The 14,398-nt window shown below is 45.0% G+C and overlaps 1 long non-coding RNA gene across 3 annotated transcripts in view; it reads left to right on the top strand.

The window, feature by feature from the left end:
- Positions 1-14,398, top strand: part of LOC112561959 — a 38,018-nt gene that overhangs the window by 3,647 nt on the left and 19,973 nt on the right. For all 3 annotated transcript variants that reach the window (XR_003098755.1, XR_003098754.1, XR_003098753.1), the window contains one exon: positions 173-1,136. This is a non-coding gene — a long non-coding RNA (uncharacterized LOC112561959). The remainder of the gene's footprint in view (positions 1-172; positions 1,137-14,398) is intronic.

Raw genomic sequence — 14,398 nt, 5'->3', positions numbered from 1 at the left:
TGTGTGAAATGCATCTTCTCCGTAACAAACAAGCTAATGTACACAAACAAACAATTCAAATCAAAATTTTTGAGGCAAACCCGTGCATACACGTGTGTACTCAGTCTACTAGTGCTGCTTACTGTATCGTGTACATGGTCCACCTATAACCTACTGCTGTCTGTGTTTTTAGGGATGGGGCATGCACGCGTATGCATCTGCACGTGCGAGGTTTCCTCCAACGTCTTCACCAGGTGTTGTTCTACCTCCAGCACCCGGCGATTTCCACGTCCTCAGTTACAGCCGAGCCAGGGTACATGACAGGTCATGACCACGGGTAGCGCCTCCAGAACCGACTCGCAGGTAACGATAACCACCGCAGACCCAGGGGACTGTCATCTCCTCACTTGGACTTCATCGCCAGTGACCGACCGCGCGAGATGGAGTGGAGTCAGTGACCTGAAGGCGCGTGCTGTGTGACCTCGGCCGAACAATAACCGAGGGAGGGCAGCCACCCGACAGTTATGCCTCATGCCGTGGCCTTGCGTGACTTTGAGGTCACAAGCGGCTGTGGTGTATGGGTCGCTACACATGTACATACACTGTAAGTCTGGCCGTGGTCAGTGTGGCGAACCGTGGGGGTAAAGGGACACTGCTCGTTACCACCATCTCTTCATCACGCTCAGTCGACAGCCGGGCTACACCACCACGTACATGCGCGCGCGTGCGCACATCGCGTCCTTCCCATTGGCTTGGCAACGCGACCAATGGCGTGGCGGCACACCAGTGTAGTCCGGAGGTCGACCACCGGTCCACAGAGCTTCAGTAGCTTGCAAACAGAGGATGACCTGCACAAGGACTGCAGGACGAGCCCCCGAGCTAGCTCTGTGACCAAGGGACTCGAGGTGTAGCAGTTCATGACCCCGGCCAGGCAAACTTTCGCCCTTATCCCATGCGGCCTTGCGCACAGATCGTCTGCAAGCAACGAGTTGCCTGTCCAGAGATTTGGATCGCAACTTGGTTGCTCATTTTAGTCAGTTTTACCGGCATCTACCAAGCTGTCTCCAGCCCCTGCTCTCCCAGCCCGTCATTGCCATCATCCCATCATGCTCAGAACCGGTGAGAAACACCGGCGCACCGTCTTCCTTCCACGAAAGGTAAGTTCTGATCTTACAGCACTCTTTATCTTAGTTTTATTTATTTATTTTTGGTTAACATTCCACAGGGCACAGTTCTTTGATATCCTGCTTTAACATTTTCCCTCATCAATTCCTGTACCATGGTAAAGGACAACGTTGTAATAGGTATAGAGGAATAGAGGAAAGGCGGCGCTTGCACCCGGTGTAATGTAGGCAAGGGCAATGACCTTTCTATGACTTGTTTTTGAAATTTTTCATGTCTACAACTATTTCTGTTCACCTTTCCGTTCTGGAGGAGCTGTCGAGAGCGTCCTTTGCAGATGGGCTTTGTAGATGATTTCATCCTTCTGTCTCTTATAACAGTCTTTCTCGATCGGACACTTTATAGACGATTAGGTAACTTTGTGGCAAATTTGTACATGAGGCTAACCAGATAGGGTAATGTCAGCGATATGTATCCTTTCAAGACCACCCTTCAGCACGATGTTGCTTATCAATCGCCATGACTGATATAAATGTTGGCAAATATCTCGGCACATATCTGAGTGTATAGCTGGGGCTCGGTCCTGTTTGTGGTCCGTGGAGGACCGGTTTGGAGGAAGAGGAAGAAAGAAGGAGGGGCGAGCAATGCCCTGCCCTCAGGCTGACCGATGGCCACAGGGCAGCCAAGGGACGCATGGTTGATCTTGGCCTGCAAGGTCGTTTGACATCCTAGTCGCCATCATGATGCAGCTTTTACCGGCGAGTGGCGCGAGGTGTGGGGCGGGGGAGCAGGGAAACTGTGTTGAGTAACCGGCCACAACATTAATAACGTCTCAGAATCACCCTGGGTTAGTCAGCAGTCGTCTGTACTCGTTAAAAATAATAATTAGACATTCAGTCGTTAAAAATAATATTTTCAACATCCAGCCAACAGTCGTATTATGTCATGTAAAAAATGTGTTTGCGTTTCTGTCTGCTGCTGGCCAACCCTGCGCAGTTTCGAGAGGTTTTGGTGAGATGCGAGTTTCCGACAAAGATGGATAGAGAAGGGGAAGACAACAAAGAAAGTGTATGTTGAAGAAAATAAACAAAGTAGAATTATTTAAGGTCTAATTTATGATGGTGCGCTCACGAACAGCAGTCACTGTCCAGACTGAACACCTTTAATCGGAACCATGTTCGTTTTTCTGTATTGGTGATCTGATAAATCTTCATAGCCTCGATTCTGTTTCTGAAGCCTACAAAGCCTCAGCTTGGATTTTTCATGTGTCTGTGTGTGCGTGCGTGTGCGCCGGGCGTGTATTGTGGCGGCGCGCGCACACTTCAAGGTCAATGATATGAGGACCTGACGAGGGGGTGGGGCCAGTTGAGGAGGGCGATGTGCGAGGTCGCCGTCAAAACCCAAAGCAGTCGACTGCGCATGTGTGCACACTTAACCACGTGCGTGCCGTGACGCATTTTCACGGACAGCTGTTACAAAATAACGCATTTTAACAGACAGTTGTTTTTAAAAACATTCTCGTTTTTTTATGTCTGAGTCTTGTCCCCTCCCCTTTCATCGCCAGCCCAGACTTTACAAGGTAATGGTCATTTTCTCTCCATTTCATAAACCTCATTAAAACGTGTGAGGCAAAGGTCAAAGGTTGACCGGTGTTGGCAAAGATGCATTGAAGGTCACAAAACTAACGGTTTTATGGCAAACGTTGGGGACTTTGCTCCCCATGCTTCGTCCAAATTCTTTTGCTAACATATTTGCCAATATAATGGAACCTCAGGGATATTTAGGAGGTTTCATCCCGACCTTTACAGGAATCGAGTTCAACATTTTTTGGTCCATATTTTCTGGATTAGCACACACCCTTGTGACTTCTGGATACAAAAATTATTTCATCCCTAAACCAGTAATTTATGGGCTGCTGGAAATGAATAGTTTCACCCCTCTCCCCAACACACTCTTCCCCCTTCCAAATACCTTGCTGTTATTCTAAATTAACATTTCAATGTTAGTGTATCATTTTAGTGTGTACTATCCTGCTGTGACCAGCGTGACCCCTTAATGTTCTTTCCTATTTACAAAGCGCCCACCCAAATGCATGTAAATATACATAAATAATCTATTTGTCCTTACAGATGTCCAGATACTTGTGACCTCTGTAACCCTGATTAGGCAGCCATAGAGATAGAACTGTCTCCTACCTTCGAGTATACAACGAGACCTGTATCATCTTTCTCTCTTGTCAAACCTTCTTCTGCACAGCTTCAGCAAAAGTCTGTTATAAACTTCTGTGTGGTCAAGACAATGAAGAATGTATCGATATTCAAATAAGTTTTAAAAAACTGAGTACAGTCAATGCTTCGTGGTGAGGATCAGCGGGGTCGATTCTCGGTCAGGAGACCTAAGGTCGTTGCTGATTCATTAACTGTTCGCCCCTTCCCCTACATTCTACCCGGTTGCCCACCCAGCAGGAATCGGTACCTGATTTATCAGTGAAGGTAAAAGGCGGCAAGATTCAGAAAAAGATTTTTTTTCTGCCATCCACATGCCAGCTTGCCGAAGGTAGTATCCGATAGCCTGACACTTTAAGCTTTCCTCATTTGATAGATGGTCGTTGTCAGAGGTCATCAGCCGATAGATGATTATCATTGCAACGATGTAAGCTGATAAGTCATGTCAGTTGACAATGTAACAGTTGACCGTCCAGCGCCTGTCGTCTATTGTCACAGGCCGTTGTCTCGGTCACCTCAGTGGGCTTTGGTGTCTCAGGATCTCAACATAGGTCTGGCTTTTATGAGATTATTATTATTAAGAGGACACATCGTCGGTTTTCCCGATATCTCCTCCAATAACATTGACTATTATTCTTTGCTAGTTTCCCATTGTTTTAATTTTTATTTATGTGCCCGCGTCTAAAGCTGGTCCAAAACTTAAAACCGTCCAATCATTAATAAAATTTCAATAATTTCAAGATAAGGAATGCGCGCTTTTAAACGAAAAAAAAAAACCTGTCCATATTTAAAATATTTTAAATGACCTTACATCTATTCAACAGAATGTAACAAGCGTTCAGCACTTACCGACCCCAGGACAGAGTTTAAATCCGGAAAGCTGATTGGAGATGAGATGGAGAGGCGACAGAAATGAGATTCTATAGAAAGATATTTCGTATATCACGCGAAGAAGTAGAAGATGCTGTAGATAGGTCGTCGGTACAACAGGAAGGAACTTTCAGATGTCTCTCACAGTGAGGAGGCATTGGGTGCTATAGAAAGATACTTCTATGAGTGAGAAACAGGATTAAGCACATGACAGGTCCTGCAGCTCACAAGAAAACCTAAACACGGCGAAAAGATGTAGACAAGATGGCGGAACTGTAAAGACAACCCTGTATTGAATGGTTGAGGGAGGTATACGAAAAGGCAGACAAAAGATAGGGCCAGGTTTATGTCGAGGAGTGGACTGGGTTAATGTTCAGTAAATCTCGAAGAAAGGCCAATAACCGCGAGAAGGGTGAGAAGAAACTTGTGAGGTTAGTGAACTTTCCTGAGGGGTGCGGCACCAAACCGGTTCCGCTAGATAGGTGTTGTTGTGGACCTGTGCTCCTCGAGGAGCAACAAGGAATTAACTGAAACTAATTGTGATAATGACAGTCCTTGATGTGCATGTTGTCACCAAGTGTCCTTTTTGACAAATGTGACTTTAAAACACACTAATAGATTAACAGTTTCAGTAAGTATTTTCAGTCGTGGAAATCACCATTGAGATTGTTTTACGGACTAAAAGAAAAAAAAGTGAATAATTTCCTTTCTCCACTTTAGTCTTTTCCGTTTCCTGTTATTTGTTCCCTCATCGTCACGATCGTGTACTTATTTTTTTCTCCCTCCCCACCTCTTACACTTGACAGGTGCGCGCGCCGGTTCACCTGCGCCCCTGTCTACTAGGCAGAGGTCACTACAACTGAAAACGTGTTGGTGGCCTTTAAAGGTCATTCTCGGTCATGACCGAGGCACTCAAGCTGTACACTACAGCCCAAAAGACTTTGCCAATATCATTTTTCCTGTGCGAATTTACTTGGAATATGAAGACGGTGTTCCTCTCCTGGACCCTCCTGTCATCGCGAGAACCGCTTTCTCGTCACAAACGTAGAGATAAACATATCACATTTATTTTTTATTTATTTCTTTTTTTTGCAGCCTACCCTAATTCTGTTCCACCTAGCTCATAATTGTCTTCAGTTTTTTTTGTGGTCCAAGTGATTAATAGTTTATTGAAGGAATAATTTCTTTTAATCGACATATTCTTTCGAATGTGTGGTCACTTTGGACACAGCGTTTACATTACAGTCGCATGTAAATAAAGTTTCTAAACATTGACACCTGACATTGTTTCCTTTGACAACGATCCCGTAACTTTAAAATGGAGGGAAGTGTTACACATCTCATAATCCTATTCCTCCTTCCATTATCATCCTCAACCGTCTATGGAAGCCCAGGATGTCCTCAGACGCCAGTGATCCGATCCCTCGGGCTCCTTATCACTTGCTCCTTATCTACTTACAAACGCCTTCATGAATGGAGATAAGAATGGTTGTGAAATCCCTGGCCCTCTTGTGTCTTGGTGGTGTTGGTATGGTGATTGTTATATGCCACATGACACTTCATTGTGTCAGTGGTGTTGGCATGGTGTATGTCATATCATATGCCACATGACACTTTACTGTTGGTATGGGGAATGTCATGCAGCATGATGTTCGTCCGCCAATTTTTTTTACCCCAAACCTGGAGATTTCAAAATTAGGTCGAATGCTCGACATACCAAGTAGCCGGAGGTCATTGCCCCTTGCCCTAATCTCGCTCTAATCGAGGGCAACCCGCGGTCTAGATAGGTCGGGTCACTGGGTTCTCTCCCCCTCTCCTCACCCTCGACTATAAAAAAAAAACAGGAAAAAGGGTGAAGGTAGAGGTCGTCCAATAACCTTTGTCGGTCGTTGGGGTGATGAGGTGTTAGCGAGCTTATTTCAGGTCTGGCCTTTATCTTGGTGGCGTTAGTTACCTGTTCTCAACCTTTGAGTTGTGTTTATGCACAACACGAGTATCGACTCGCACGCCTTCGAGTTTGAACGACAGTGTTCAAAATCTCGGCCTTCCGCTGTTCCCTCCCCTGATGGGTATGACAAAGCAACATTTTCTAGACGGTGACTGGATAATTTTTCGGCCTGTGAACAGCGACTGTCATTATTCCCTGCGACTGATATAGGGCGTTTTTCAAGGATAAAAATGTTTCCGAGACTTGTCAGAAACATGGATGAAAGTGTGATTTTAGACCTGCCATTACTGCAAAAGTGTAAAAATGAGTGTGGAATTTAATCACGTGGGTTGTTAATGTTGATGCCTCTTACAGGCTAAAGTAGAAAAAGTAAACATCCACTATTGTGCCACTATATCAAATCTTCGCATGCATGCAGCAATACACACTAACACTATAATACGTATAATTAAAGTATAATATACGAAGTAAGAATATAATTTTAAAACGTTACATATTTCTAGTGCAGTTGAAATGTGTCGGAATTATCGTCTTCCTCAGAGCGAACACTGAAATGAGGAGCCACACTTCCATTATTGTTTCTTACTGGAATACTTCCTTCCTCGTGTGAATGCTCCACACCCACTTCTGTCACACAGCCACACACAGGATATCATCTACATACTCATATAACAAGTGTGGAGCTCAGTTTAATAGCCTGGCCTAGCCTGTCCCTGCGCCATTCACCTACGATGTTTGAGCTGATGATATCAGGCTAGTCATTGTTCCCGGCGGTCGTAGCGTCTTCTACATTGTCTTTCCTCTCCCCCTCCTCGTTATCCTCTTTCTTTCCTTTTTTTAGGCTCCTCTCGCTGTCAATCACCTCCCCTTCCCCATCTTCCAGCAAAGCTCCATGCTGAGGTCTCGTCACGTGGTTGGCGCCGCGTCAAGCAGTTCTGGCCGAGCTGTAGCTGCTGGCCTTGAAGCGGTCAGTGACACGGCGGGCATCGATCGTCAACCTCCTGCGTGTGTGTGTGTACGTGTGTGCGTGTGGTGGATGGGGGAGTGTTATCTAGTTCCTCCATTCCTTAGACTAATCATAGCTCAGTGCTTGCCAGCGCCACGCCTCGACATGCGCGTGTTCTGCACGTGGAGAGCTCGCGCGTGCATGTGGCTCCCCGCCATCTTCTGCCGCTGCCTTCTGCATGTCGATGCACGCGCAGTGAGCGAACGAACTTCTTTTTACTGCTTGGTCCGTGGAGGGATGTTATACGGGTGCGGTTTGACGGATTATTCACACGATCATGTGTCAACACAATAATGTTGTCCTGCAGCTGTTTACAACCCAGACACTGATGTTCATAATGTTAAAAATAATCCTCACTCATGCACGGCTTTTTTCTTCTTTTTTTTTTTTGACGCGGAACTGGTATTTTCTAAATATAAAGCTCTGTTACATATTATTATTATCAGTCTGTTCCTGATTTGCAGCATCAGTTAATCAATGGACGTGTATTTGGGGATATAAGTTCGTGATTAATCGTAACCTGGTTGTTTACTAAAACGAGTTCCTCCGTAATTGTTCTAATGGTAGTAGTCTGTAGTGCACAGAATATCCAACACTGCTGTCCACGTGGTTCCAAGCCTGTACCTGAGACAGACACATTGAGATGATGGCCGGTCCTCGGCTTCTGGATTCAGTCTCTTCAACACTAATTTTTTTAATGTCAAAACATCTGTTCATGAAAATGTGCGGCTTTTTTTTCGTCGTGTTAACAACTTCTCCACGAAATAAGAAGTCATTTAAGCAGCAGCTTATCTTTCTGCAACAGCGATAGTAATTATATTTTGCAAAGGACAATGGAAATATCTTAAAAGCTTAAATATAGAATGAAAAGAAAGATTGGCTACATGCTGCCTTCAACTTTTTTTTTACATATATAGATGTTAACTTGCATTTGCATCCAGTTTCTGCTATTTTCCGAAGTAGATGCAAATGTCCTTGTAGTTCCTGGCTCCTTCATTAAAACACTACGGTAATCTGTATTATCTGATTATTGATCTCATTGTTTCCCATGTGGTGTCCTACTGCAGTCACTAACACTGTTAGGCTTCATGATTGTCAACTCAAGCTGGCAAAGCCGTGAAAGTGTGGAGATCACTGGTGGTGTTCACTACTCTGATTGATTGTGTGAGAGAGAAGTGGGAGAGTGTTACTCGTGAAACATTTTTGTCTAATTCAGTTCTTTATGAACACGTTTTGTGTTAGCACGTGATCCATGAAGGTAGGAAATTGTGAAGCTGGTCCTGAATGAACACACACATCAGTGCTTTGTCCTTCACACACCCGGATGTGACATGTGTGAGGGGTGGTGTGATTGTTACTCTTTCCTAGAATGTATAATGTTTCTTTGTTGTGTACACCTCAGTAAGCGATTCCATTGTAGTGAATTTGTGCCTGGCTACCTGATATTATATAGCTTGCAACATCACTGACACAGGTATAAATGTTGAGCCCCGGTACACCGGTTAAATAACTGTGTGAGAGAGAGAGAGCGGGAACGAAAAAGAAAGACAGGAACTGCGGCCATCTTTCGACCCACGTGGTAATAACGAGGGGAATAACGGGTAACACGTGTCCCCGGGATGTGTTTGCAGTCACCAACCGTAGGTCGGACGTGTCACACACCTTGCGAGGATGCGATTAGTTCGTTTGATAGTAGGGCGTGACAAGGAACGAATTGCCGCCATTGAGATCCTCACACGTGCAGCTTTTTTTTTTTTTCTTTTCGCCATTTTGCTTATATGAGTAATTGTATCAACTTTTCAGACTTTTAATAGTCTTATACATACGGGGCGAACAATATTCTACAGTAAAGCGGAGAACTTCGACGAAAAGGAGCTTTTGTAAAAAAAACAATATTGGCGCAGGTGGCAGAGCTACCGGATTGCTTAGCAACGGTAAGGTCAGGGGTCAGGCGACTCACGCATATCGTCTTTTTTGCCAAGTGGAAGACGCTCGCCTGTAGGCGGCATGCGCGGTTTTTTTTTTTTATCCTCCCACCCCCACCCACGCTGCCTGTCGGCCGTGACTTGGTGACCGAACATTCACCCCTAACCTCTGCTCAGCTGTACCGCACGCGCACTGACTCAGACTCACCTCCTATTCTTTATGCTGCAGACGCCAGGTCGCCATTCGGGGGATGGAAATGGGGCGTTTGATGTGAGTTCTGTAAGCTACGATATCTGGCAACTGGAAAACAGAACAGCCTTCTGCTTTGAGAGATCGGAAAGCGGGATTCGAATGGGAAAGATGATGGAGAAGGTGGCTGGATCTTTTGTGAAAACACGTGGGTTCAAAGGGCAACAGAAATGTCAGGGCCAAGGAGCTAACTTTCGATTCTTTCACCTTCAGTTCTCAGACTTTTATTTTTTTTAATAAAGAGGAAATAATATTCAGAGGGTAATAAAATTCGTCTTTATCATCCCTACAATCTTTGGATGCGGACATTAACCTCTGATGCACTCAGCTCTAAATGAACTTTGCGCATCAATGAAAGTTGCCGGAATTTTATTTGTTGTCTTGTTTTATCAAGATATAATATAAAACTTGTACGGGCGTTGTCTCTGTCTTAAAATCTGCCACATCGATGACCTGTCGTCTGCTCAAATGGAGACCGTTGAGAGTTCAGTCGCCGGATCCTCACCACCCCCACTCCCTGCACTATCAGGAAGGTCAAAGATCAGAAAGGTTACTCAAGGGTTAATGAAGCTGGGCGCTATGTGTGTGACGATCGTACATTTGTCAACAGGCGAAAGTTCGTCTGGGGTGTGGTGAGAACTCACACAAGCTGTTGGATGGTGTTTGGTGCATTGTCAGATATACAGGCTACAGATAGGTTCAGGGGTTAATATTTGAAAGCATAAACATTTATTTTTCAAAGAGTAAGACACGCATAATTAGTGTATTTTTTTTACCCGTCATCTGGGTGTCGCTGAAATAATAAAATATTTTGAAAGAAAAATGTTCAGAAATTGTGGAATTTACATACCGATGACATTAAAGAAAAAAACAGCTTTTGTGTAGAAACGTTGACCAGCGTGTGCTGACCAGACTACACCTCGCTAGCAGCACACACCACGCGCACGCGCAGTCGTCCGTGTACATTGATGACGTAATGGCTGAACGGATGTGGGTGACTGGCCTGTAAAAAATATTACCGCTGCCGGTAAATGACAAACCCATCGTTGAGTTGAGTGCGACTCGCCGCCACGAAACCTTGCACTGTTCTAGCGGCCATTTCCCACTGGGTGAAGGGGTCGTAACCTTCCAGAAAGGTCAACGAACTGTTATGTCAGCGCGGCAGTGATAATAAACCCGAGTCCGGTTTGTGAGAGTTGTTTCATAACGGTTGTCAACGGAGCTATGTACATCTGACAGTTGGTGACGATTTCCCCCCCCCCCCCTTTCACAAGGAGCTGTTATGATCATCATTGTCAGTGTGAAAATTTATCGATGTTCTCATCACCATCATTACAAGCAAACATTAATGAGAAACAGAAAAAAAGTTATAAATAACGTGTAAAGCATTTTTTATTCTAACATATCATTGCTAGAAAAATGCTGGTATCATCACAATGGGCATTTTCGTTTGTGGGATTGTCTACGGCAATTTTATTCTGCAAGTGACGGTAGAAACTGCTGTCGCCAGGTGTAGTCAAACCCACGGTGCATGGTAGACAACTGTGTTGATCTCTAGTGACTGTACTACACGATCGTCTCCCTTGAGTCAGTATTTGTGGGGTTTTTTTCTTCTTAGTCCCGTTGCGTGTACTTGTCGAGATCCTCAACAAACAAACGGGTTGTCTGGTATTGAAAATGGATCATGTTGACCTTTGACATTTTAATAAATCCAAATAAACGCATTCTTCAGGCTTTTGTTTCAACATGCTACTCGCACAAAATAATAGCTGACTGAATTATTGGACCGAGTTAAAAAAAAAAATAACACGTACAATATTCCCGGAATGAACTGGTTACGCTATTTGAATTCGATGTTCAAAAGCCGACCAGTGGAAATTTTAAAGAAAACTTAATGTGTCGAAAATGTGAGTCATAACACGTGATCATAATTTGTACAGCTGTGGTGGTGTTGTTGTTGTTGATGTTGTTATAATATAGAGCATAGTGGAGTTGTAGGTCGGTACTTGGGCTTGTGCTAATATTTTGTGTTTAGTTCTTCACCCGAGGCAGAGTTTCCAACCTTTCAAAATAGGTCTCTGCCAGGCAGCCCTCCCGTTCCCGCTCGTTGTGTTCTAGGTGTGACGAGTCGGATGATATGTGTGTGAGTGGGGTGGTGGTGTGTATTGGGGGGTGGGTGATGTGTGTGTGAGTGGGGTGGTGGTGTGTATTGGGGGGTGGGTGATGTGTGTGTGAGAGAGAGGGGTGACATGCTTGTGTGTAGGGGGATGATGTGTGTGCAGCACGCACATACCCAGGCACCTAACACCCCGATCAGAGGTAGGGTAGGGCGGTGTGTATGTAACTCGAGCAGACTATCGCCGTGGAAAGGTTATGAACCACGAACATATCAGCCTCTTGGGCGTGGACCAGGGACAGCTCAGTCTGACCTTTAGAGTTTAGAGTTCTGTCTTTGTCCCTAAGAACAGTAGAGGGATCGCCTGGTAGCTGGTGTCTGATATTGTTTTTGTTATTTATGAACAACGCCAATTATTGGATTCCATTTTCCTGAGATTTAAGTACACAACTGAGTTAACTCACAAACTGCCCGTGTACACCAACCACACATTGATATCTGCACTTTACTCAGTTCGCTGAGTGTGACACTTCCAGCAAACACACAAGACTTGTCTGTTATCAAATAGTTTCTTTGCTGTAAACAGCAATAGCAGGTCCCGCGCTGATAATTGCAAAAACAGAAATGCAAGCGGAAGTTAAAACATTCCGAGATTTCAACCGGAATTTAACTTTGATTAGGGCATGTTTGATTAAATGCAAAGTTTACTTTCATGTTACTACTTTCATTGTGTGTTTGTGTGTGTGTCTAGCAGCCTCTGTATTCCGATTGCTGTTTTCTATTTTTGCGAAGACTATTTTATTTTTAACTATAAAAAGTGTGCTTTCAGATATATGTAACATACACATTATATTGCACCAGAATGAAGCCCACGTGGTTCACAAGCTCTCTCTAATACACACACACTTGCTCTCTCTCTCTGTAATACACACTCACACAGATATCTGAATGTACGGAGTGACGAGAACATTAAAAGCACACACATCTGTCTATCCTTCAAAAGATTACCTCCCTTGTTCGTCAAGGGTGGGGTAGGGTAGGTGGTGGGTGGGCATAGTAACTAATAACAGCATCGTGTAAGACACATGAACTACGGCTCACGGGACGTGTTACGATGGCTGTCACGAGGAGCGCGTGTGGGGGAGACTGACTCTCACCTCACCTGTGTAGCTACGTGGTCAGACGATGGCTGCAGGGAGCGAACCCGTCTGCCATGTTTTGTCCACCCACTCGCCACTTGGGTCACTCGGTCACTTGGCGTGAGGGCCGGTCGCCGATGGTGGCAAACCCAAACCCCGCTGAGGGCGGTGACCACGAAAGACTAACTGTCCACTAACATTGGGAGTGTGACATGATGCTGGGACACGCACTCGGACGGTCGAGACTGGCCACGCGACTGGACTAGTGACGTCACGGAGGGAGGGACGATGTGTGCAGTGGATGCTCGAGTTGTGCTGAATGCTGTGTTCGTGTGTGTGACAACAGGTGTGTGTGAGAGAGAGAAGGGGGATGAGAGACAATGAGGAGGAATAGACTAGAACTGAGGGCTGAAAGCCAGTGGTGCTGCCATCCTCTGCTCGTCTGGCGCTGTTCTTTCTCTGCCTGTGACACCTGTTTACAACACCAGCTGCTTGTCCTTGATGTAGCCTTAATTAACTGCCAGCTCGGCGTAAACACTAATTCTTCCCACTCTGCCCGCGATTCCTGCCATGTATTAGCTAGTTAGTAATTACCAGCAACTTTCGGCAGGTCATTGACCCTAAGTTGTGAATTAACAGTGCAAGTGTCCTTAGTACTGCTGATCTAGCTTGACTAGTGTGTGAGAAAGAGACAGAGGAAGGTTGGTGACTAGGATGTGTATGAGAGAGAGAGGAAGGGTAGTTATGGAGAATGGGGCTGGAGGTCCTTTAGCCATGCTTGATCTTTTTTTGCGAGCGTTAATGTGATGTGAACAATGCTGAATAAATTGATTGTTCCTTTTAGGGCCTTTCAACTGAATGCATGTTTGAATTTCCATTAGGGACACACTAAAGCTGAACTTTATTGCATTCCAAGACAGCCTATATGGAATTTTTGTAGAATAGAGTAATGCCACCTCCTTTTTGCAGTCAAACCATTCTTTCCCGCCATTAGCTGACAGGATAACCACGAATTACTAAAGCAAAGAAATGAAATCCTAGAATCCACCATTACCCACTGAGCGAAAACAAAAGTTGCAAGCCCACCTGTCTGACCCCGGGGTCACATGATGCCTCCATGTGAGTTTTCAGTATACTGGAGCTCTGAAGACGAGCTTTGAACTACGATCGCGGCTGTCTACACTTTGTATGAAGCTTGGCAGCTGAGTATTTAAAAGAAGGTGAACAGGTCATAAAAAGTCAGTACCCTTTGACCCCTGACCTTGGCTACCCCTCCCTCACCGTTGGGTAAAAGCAAAGCGAAGGAAACTTGCTGAAAGTATAATGGCGATGCCGCCTCCAGTACTTTGGGAACTAGCTAGAATCAAGAAAGAGAGAAAAGCTGTCAACCCTCAGGTTACTAGACTGATGAGGGCTGTGTTTTTTTTTGTTTTTTTTTAGTTTGTCTTGACAAAACTGAAAAGGTAGTTATCAATGATGGGCGAGAGAGGGGACACAGAAAACAAACCGGTGGTGTCAGGTGTGTGACCAGGTGACAGGATCATTGCTGCTGGGTGTAGGTAGGTGTCCGGTAATAAAACATTGTCGCACGTGACCATATCTGTGACGTCACAGACAGAAGTGCAGTTAGTGTTTGTTGACGACCGTTAGGGACATCTGTCGCCGGCTTTTCCCAGTGTTTTTCATCCTGCACATTCCCTCTAGGCACCGAGGTCTTGAGTTTAATACAGGATTTTAGGAAGTATTGTTTACACTCGAGCCCATAAAATATAACTTAAAAGAAAGACCCGAGCATTGACACTAACGATTGCCCTTTAA

Source organism: Pomacea canaliculata, linkage group LG4 (genome assembly GCF_003073045.1).
Source record: "Pomacea canaliculata isolate SZHN2017 linkage group LG4, ASM307304v1, whole genome shotgun sequence".
In the NCBI taxonomy this organism is placed as follows: Eukaryota; Metazoa; Mollusca; class Gastropoda; order Architaenioglossa; family Ampullariidae; genus Pomacea; species Pomacea canaliculata.
Note: the sequence above shows the minus strand (reverse complement) of the source record. Positions and strands in the feature narration are given on the sequence as shown.